The sequence below is a fragment of the Triticum aestivum genome, chromosome 7B (assembly GCF_018294505.1).
Source record: "Triticum aestivum cultivar Chinese Spring chromosome 7B, IWGSC CS RefSeq v2.1, whole genome shotgun sequence".
NCBI classification, from domain to species: domain Eukaryota; kingdom Viridiplantae; phylum Streptophyta; class Magnoliopsida; order Poales; family Poaceae; genus Triticum; species Triticum aestivum.
The window spans coordinates 125,274,588-125,281,501 of NC_057813.1; the positions used below are offsets into that span (position 1 = coordinate 125,274,588).

The 6,914-nt window shown below is 41.1% G+C and overlaps 1 pseudogene; it reads right to left on the bottom strand.

Annotated features, from left to right (window-relative positions):
• Positions 1–731: 731 nt before the first annotated feature.
• Positions 732–6,914, bottom strand: LOC123157748 (uncharacterized; annotated as a pseudogene).

The following is a 6,914-nucleotide window of genomic DNA, read 5'->3' on the forward strand; positions in this document are numbered from 1 at the left end:
TAAATGTTTATGAAAATTAGAACATTTCTTAAAAAAACACATTTTTAACATGTGTTTTTTGTTTAAAGAATGTTTTGATATTTTTGTACATTTCTAAATGAATTTTTTTAGTAAAAATGGAACTTTTGGGGGGAATTTTTATGATTTAAAAAAAATGCAAACCTATTTTTTTCAAACAATAATAGTGTGCACATGTGTAAGACTGAACATTTTTAAACTAATTTCTTCAGTAAACAAATTGAATCGGCCACATGCAAGGTCGGGTTCTCACGTACTTGGAACAATATTCTTGAAAAGAATGCTTGATTTACTAACAATCGCATGGCGATGGCTGAGTAGACTTGATCAAGAATTGTTGTTGTCCAAGTCGAGGAGCTAGCCCAGGATGATGTGAGAGTTGCCTGGACAGATAATCATTAATTGTATCTACTGGTCTAGTAGCACCTCGGACCGTTTCAAAGATCTCAGTTTCGGGTATTGATGCAATGAAGCCGCTATGGTTACCCTGGTAAACATGTAAACATGACAAATCCAAAAATGCCTAACCACTAATACATTGGCAGCCTGCAAGTATTTCTTAGCTCAAACCCTCCATGTACAGCATGCTCTGGGCAACACCTCAGAAAGTGCTAGATTTGTGCAAGACAAACAAAATATAGAGTTAGTAATGCCATTCAACATTATTAATTAGTTTTTAGTTCTAGAGATATAGGATTATCTTAGAAAACCTTTCACTGTTGTTTCATTAACCTGACGCTCAATATTCCAGAAGCCATAAAGACGCCGTAGTAGTAGCCGTTGGCAGCATTGTAGCCATAACTTGTATTGCCATTTGACTACACCTTCGAACAACAGTATAATTAAATGCATGTTAGCCATAATTTATCCTCGAGTAGATAATAGTTCACCAGATAAAAAAAGTGTAAGATGTAACCTACTGCATGAACACCTTACTTGATAGGTTATCCTTGCGTCCAGCGAACACCTTGTTTGATGATTAAGTAGAAACATAATCTCCGACAGAAATCATCAACATTCCCTAAAAAACTCAACATTTATACATATAAATAATTATCATATTACAACCTGATCAGAGAACATGAAGAAGACCATAATTGTGAAACACTGAAGATTATGTGGACTTGTTGATTCCAAGCGTGAAGGGCAAGGAGCAGAGGGCATACCTGGTGATTGTCGTCGGTCCATCGTCTACGACATGGCCTACCTGCAGCTCATTGGGAGGGTGTCGTAGCTGTAAGTTCCGGCTCCTCTGCTGCGGTTGCGGGAGCTTGGCGCGTCGCATCTATGACCAGCATTCCACTCGGAACAACTTCAAAAGTCCAAGCAAGATTTTTTCAGGCATGTTTTTGGAACTGGTTAACATAGAGGCCTAGGCACATATTTGACAAGACAAAAACAGAGACAACCATTACCACTAATAATGAGTGAAAGGTGATTTGGTTTCTAAGCATAAAACTGAATCAGCTTAACTGATCATGCTTATGCCTCTCATTTAGCAAAAACTCCCTCTGTACCGTAATGAGTTGAACTGCTAGAACGACATCTATTATGATAGTATAATTCTTGTGTATTTAGTGCCTGAAACTTGTACCAACTAAAACTACTCTCGAAAGACAGTTTTGAACATCAATTTTTAGACGTAATGGATAACAATAAAGATTACAATAATTTAGATACATATATTTGGTGCACTTAATTCATCTCAGAGAAAAACACAATTCGCTGGAAAAATAATGCCAAGCCCAATAGTACTGCATACCATTCAATTCATGTTCTTGATCTCACCCTGCCGACATCTTTCCTCAGGCCGAGCTCGCCGTAGTAGTCCCTCACCAACGATCTCAAACAGTACTACCCAGGTTACCTGATTAACCAGAGAGACACTTGATCATTGTGTTCACAGATGAGTTGGATGAATGTTAAACTAAACCCAGCTGGAAAATAATGAAAATCTGAACTAAACTGACCCAAAATCAAATCTAAGCCTTTCTATGCATGGCAACGGAGATGAGTTGGATGAATCTGCAACTGAATTCAACTGAAAAACAATGAAAACCTGACCAAAACTGAACCAAAATTAAAATTGGAATAATGAAAATCTGAACTATACTAAAGAAAAATAAAAATAAAAGCCTTTCTGTGTGTGGCAATGGAGATGAGTTGAATGAATCTGCAACTGAATTCAACTGAAAAATATCATGGAAACCTGAACAAAAGGGAGTATCCTATACAGCTACATAATTTGAATCCTGAGTGGAGCTGGTCATGCCGCATGCAGACCGTGGTGTTGTGCTGCTGTGTGCAAACCATGGAGTTTCGAGTTGCTGCCTTTATGCCCATAGCTCTGTGGGTGCCTGCAGCAGCGCGGCCATCTCCTCATCAGTGATGGCGCCCAGCTGCACGAGCTCCACGTCAAACACCTCAGCCATCCACTCCTCGCGCACCACCAGACTGCACCAATGACGGCAGGTCGAGCGCGCCGCCGACGCCGTCCTGCATGGATGCGTGCGTCGGGGACTTGCCGGTGAGGAGCTCCAGCAGGAGCACTCCCAGGGAGTAGAGTAGATGTCCGCCTTCAGCAAATCAACTGTGCCTATTTAATCCACATGACAAATTTTATGATCTTAAACAACAGTATCAATCATGGTCAATCTGAATCACGAACATTGCAAAATCTGGCAGTACTCTTGTATCACAATGGCATATGCAAGCATTGAAAGATAGAACTGCGAGCATCACAATACCTGGGACAATCATTTCTTCAGAAAAGTACCCATCAAAGTAGTCATCAATAATTCCTGCCAATGTCATGCTATACCATCAAGAGATTTAATATACTATGTAAATGAGCTATCTTGATATCTTAGGGTCTGCAACCCCAAAGTAAGATAAACGTAGAACAAACTATCCTGGTGGGTGTACCCAAATGTGTTCTCTTCTGCCGTCAATAGAAGTAGGAGACCAGCAAAGAATTTCAGAGTAATAGTTGCTATAAGAAAAGTTAAAAATGTCCAAGCATAAAAATTTGTCTACTACATCACAGTAACATGAGAATATTGATCAAGACTTCTACAATAACATGCAATTTTTTTGGAACCATTTAGTAGTAGGTTTTGGGTCTAGTAGTAGGGTTTGTGAGTTGGAGTACAACAAATTTACATCAGATGTTTTTCAAAGAGACAAATAACATCCAACAACAACTACTCAGGATAACAAAAAGGATAATAATTTTCCATGACAATGAACACGACTGTGTACCTTCTTTATTTGCCCTCTATTTTAAGAGGAAAATGCTGAAAATACTTCAGGATTTTTATCACCACCTTTCTGAAGCCAAAGAATCTGGACATCCACTATCTTCTAATGCACCTTCAGAAGTAAGTAGACTATCATAATACCCTTCTCTGTGAGCTCCAACATCAGGAACATCTTGTTTCCAACCATGAAAAAAAACGCTCCAATAACACCTAGAACAAAAATAAAAGAACCCCAATAATAATACAGATCTTGTTTGCTGAAGACAATCTCACTATACAAAATCTGAGGAGTTTTATTAAAACTCAACCATATGCCTTTCCCCAAAATAATAGTATTTCATATGAAAAGACACATAACTAACAATATACAATGATTTGCATTTGCTAACTACTATAATGAGTTGTTTGCAACACCGTGCCATCTCCTACAGAGTGAATCCAGTATGTTCAGAAGGCAAAAGCAAAGAGATAAAAACTACCAATGCATATGTTTGAAAAGTGAGTTCCTTATAAGATGAGATCGTCGTTGGACTTCCAATCAAAGCAATTCATAGGATCAACACATACAAAGATTTCAGTAAATGTTCTCATTGTCTTTGATTGATTACAAACAGATTTCTGCCAATTGCACAAAGCCCATGCTTGTAATCTGACAGGACCTATTAAAAAGAAGTGAACAGATCAGGAAAACATCTACTGATCTCCATCCAATAAGCCATGTAAGTTGGTTCCCTTGGACTTCAGGTAATACATAGACAACCAAATCACTTGAATAGAGAAAGCAATTTGCATTGTACTGGTAGCTAAGAAAGACCTACAGGAGCAGAGGAGCATGGTTTGATCAAGGAATTGGGAATCAGTTTTAAAAAGAAAGAAAGAGGGAAGGCTTGGGTGGAAGGGATCTCACCAAGATGCAGCTATGGAGGAGGGACGACTGGAGGAAGCAGCAGGGGTGATTGCACGACTCGGTGGGCTCCGGCCTTGGGGCAGCGCACACACCATCCTGTCATTGTGAGCAGTAGTGCTGCAGTCCTTTCCCAGCCTCCGTCACGCTCGTGGCTCCGAGTCACCGCCGCTGTCATCGCGCTCGTGGCTCCGGCGAAGCCCTGCCCGAAACCCTAGCCACGGGGGTTGGGGTTGTGAGCGGGCGGTAGAGGATGGGAGCGGAGAATATGGACGGAGGGGAGGGAGGCGCGGACCGTGGGGAGTTCGGGGGCGTGCTGCGCGGCGCCGGAGGTCGCCGGAAACGGCCGGCGTTGGTGGTGGCGGCGGCGGCGGCGATGAGGGAGAGGAGGCGAGCCCGTGCTCCTCGTGTGGTCGCCTTTTCTTTTTCTTTACACAAATCTGTTCGGACAGTGGGTTGAATATCGCAAAAAACAGGGTGTTTTGTGCAAAATTGAAGCGTTTTCCCAGATCCACTTAAACAGGGACCGCGGGTTGAATTGTCAAAAACAGAAGTGCTTTTTTGCAAAATTACAGACGACGTACGACGAGAAGCAATAGGCGCTTTATTAGTAGGGAAAGATATATGATATAGTTTTTTTAACCAGAAGTGATAAGTATTCCGTCTTGTATAGTCCATTCTTTTTCCTTATTTTGTGAACATTTTTTATGTATCATTTATTTTAAAATCAATAAAATATACACACAAGAGTTCTGCTGTTTCCCCTAAAAAAAGATAATATCCATGAATTATGCTGACCCGCCCTGGTCACCAGGCGTCGTACACATTTGAATCGGTCCCAACATCCGCTCCCTTGACAAGACCCGGGTTCATGCATGGATACTCGAATTTGTCATTTCAAACTTCAAAGCCGTACCCAGCACCAGCAGAAGCGAGCGACTGCCTGGAGTATATATTGTCAAATTTGCTCGGACTGTAAAGCACCGCGTCCGTGTGCTATTGACTTGTTGACTTCCTATAGCAATTCCATTTGGAGCATGAACTTCATTTTTTTTTTCCTTTGGTCTGGTCAAGAGTACGTACATGCGTACTAGTCTACATTAGTTGAATGCCCTACATTAGCGGCTCGAGTCTACGAAAGATCCATCATAAGGTTCCGTTGGCTTCATGTTTGACTTGGACCGGGCCAGAATAAAGTTGCATGCGTTTAGATAATAACATATATTGTACTCCCTCGTGCTTGTTTGTTAGGCGCTAGATTTAAGTTGCATGTTAGTTAGCCGCTAAATTAGAGCACACTGATTTAATATTAGTCCTATTATATAGCGTACTATTCATATAATTTTGCGGATGTCTCAAATTGGAGCAAACTGAATACATATTCTGATTATTTAGATTGATTTCCAACTGTACCAACGATGCATCTCTATACATAATGACTGCACGACACTCCGCCCATGGATCAAGACGTACGTCCAAGAAGTCGTCCAGGTCGGGCAGCTTCTCGTTGGGTAGTCGTGGTGATCCGAGCTGTGATTAGGTCGAGGTTGATTCCCTGCCGCATCCCGGACTGATCATGCCCTCTCCATCCTTGTTGTCAAAGGTTTGGAGTAACCTGGCTTCGAATTTTGGTCTTTTTTACTTCTAAAAAAGCTGAAAGTTGGATTCAATCAAATTAAGATAATGATTTATATTTTTGGATGTTGGATATTTCTCCTTTTTGAAACTTATCTCAGCAATTTGAAAGTCTGATTAAATTATTGAAAGTTTTAACCAGATTTGCTAAAGGTTCATATAAAAAAATATAAAAGTACAACTCACATTTTTTGAAATCCTGGTTATATTATTGAAAGCTTAACCTACAATGTCTGAAGTTCACCCTCAAAATTTTGAAAGCTCCGAATTGATTTTCTTTTTTGGCAGTGAACTAGAGAGCTGCATGCAGATGCATATTGGTCCTGTGTAGAAAATCAACCCGCCGCAATGGGTGACTATAAGTTAGCAGTGTTTACCGAAGGCTAGAGCTGCGGATGTTCAAGATTGATGAAGTCGAGTAACATCTCGCTACCGACAAGAATATCTCCTACCACGGAGGGTATAATCCTCTTAAATGTGACATATAGAAGCTGAGGGTACAATACATCCACCCTTCTGATCATCTAAACAATGACTGGTTCTTAATAATAATTAAATTTGTAAAAAGAATAGGACATCAAACTACTTATCAACTTTTTTTATTGAAAGTCATGATTATATACCGATACATATGATTCCTTACATTTCACCACGTGAATATATCACGGTTAAGAAGAGTAGAAAACCCGTCAGTAACTAGCTCAGATTTAGACATAGTCTGAATAAACTGAAATGGAAAAATCCACACCTTACACTTGGGGGAAATTATTCGTCAAAGAATGGAACTAACGAAAGCAATACCCAAGTAACTAAACGAAACAAAATCAAAGAACGTATAATACGAAGCACGGGCACTGTGTAAACGTAGCTCATGTGTAAGCACCTCCTCAACCCATAGATGGGGGTGGTGGGCATTTAACGTTTGGGCTGTTCGTCGAGCACGACGGCCCTGGTAGTCCTCCCTGAAGGTTCTGCAGATACAGTCGCTGGAGAAGCTGGAGGCCGGAGTCGTCGGAGACTACCACGGCAGCGGTCTCTCCGGCCAGCACATTGCCGCCCAACGGCCGCGCCGAGCTCGACCCGACGAGGAGCGCCAT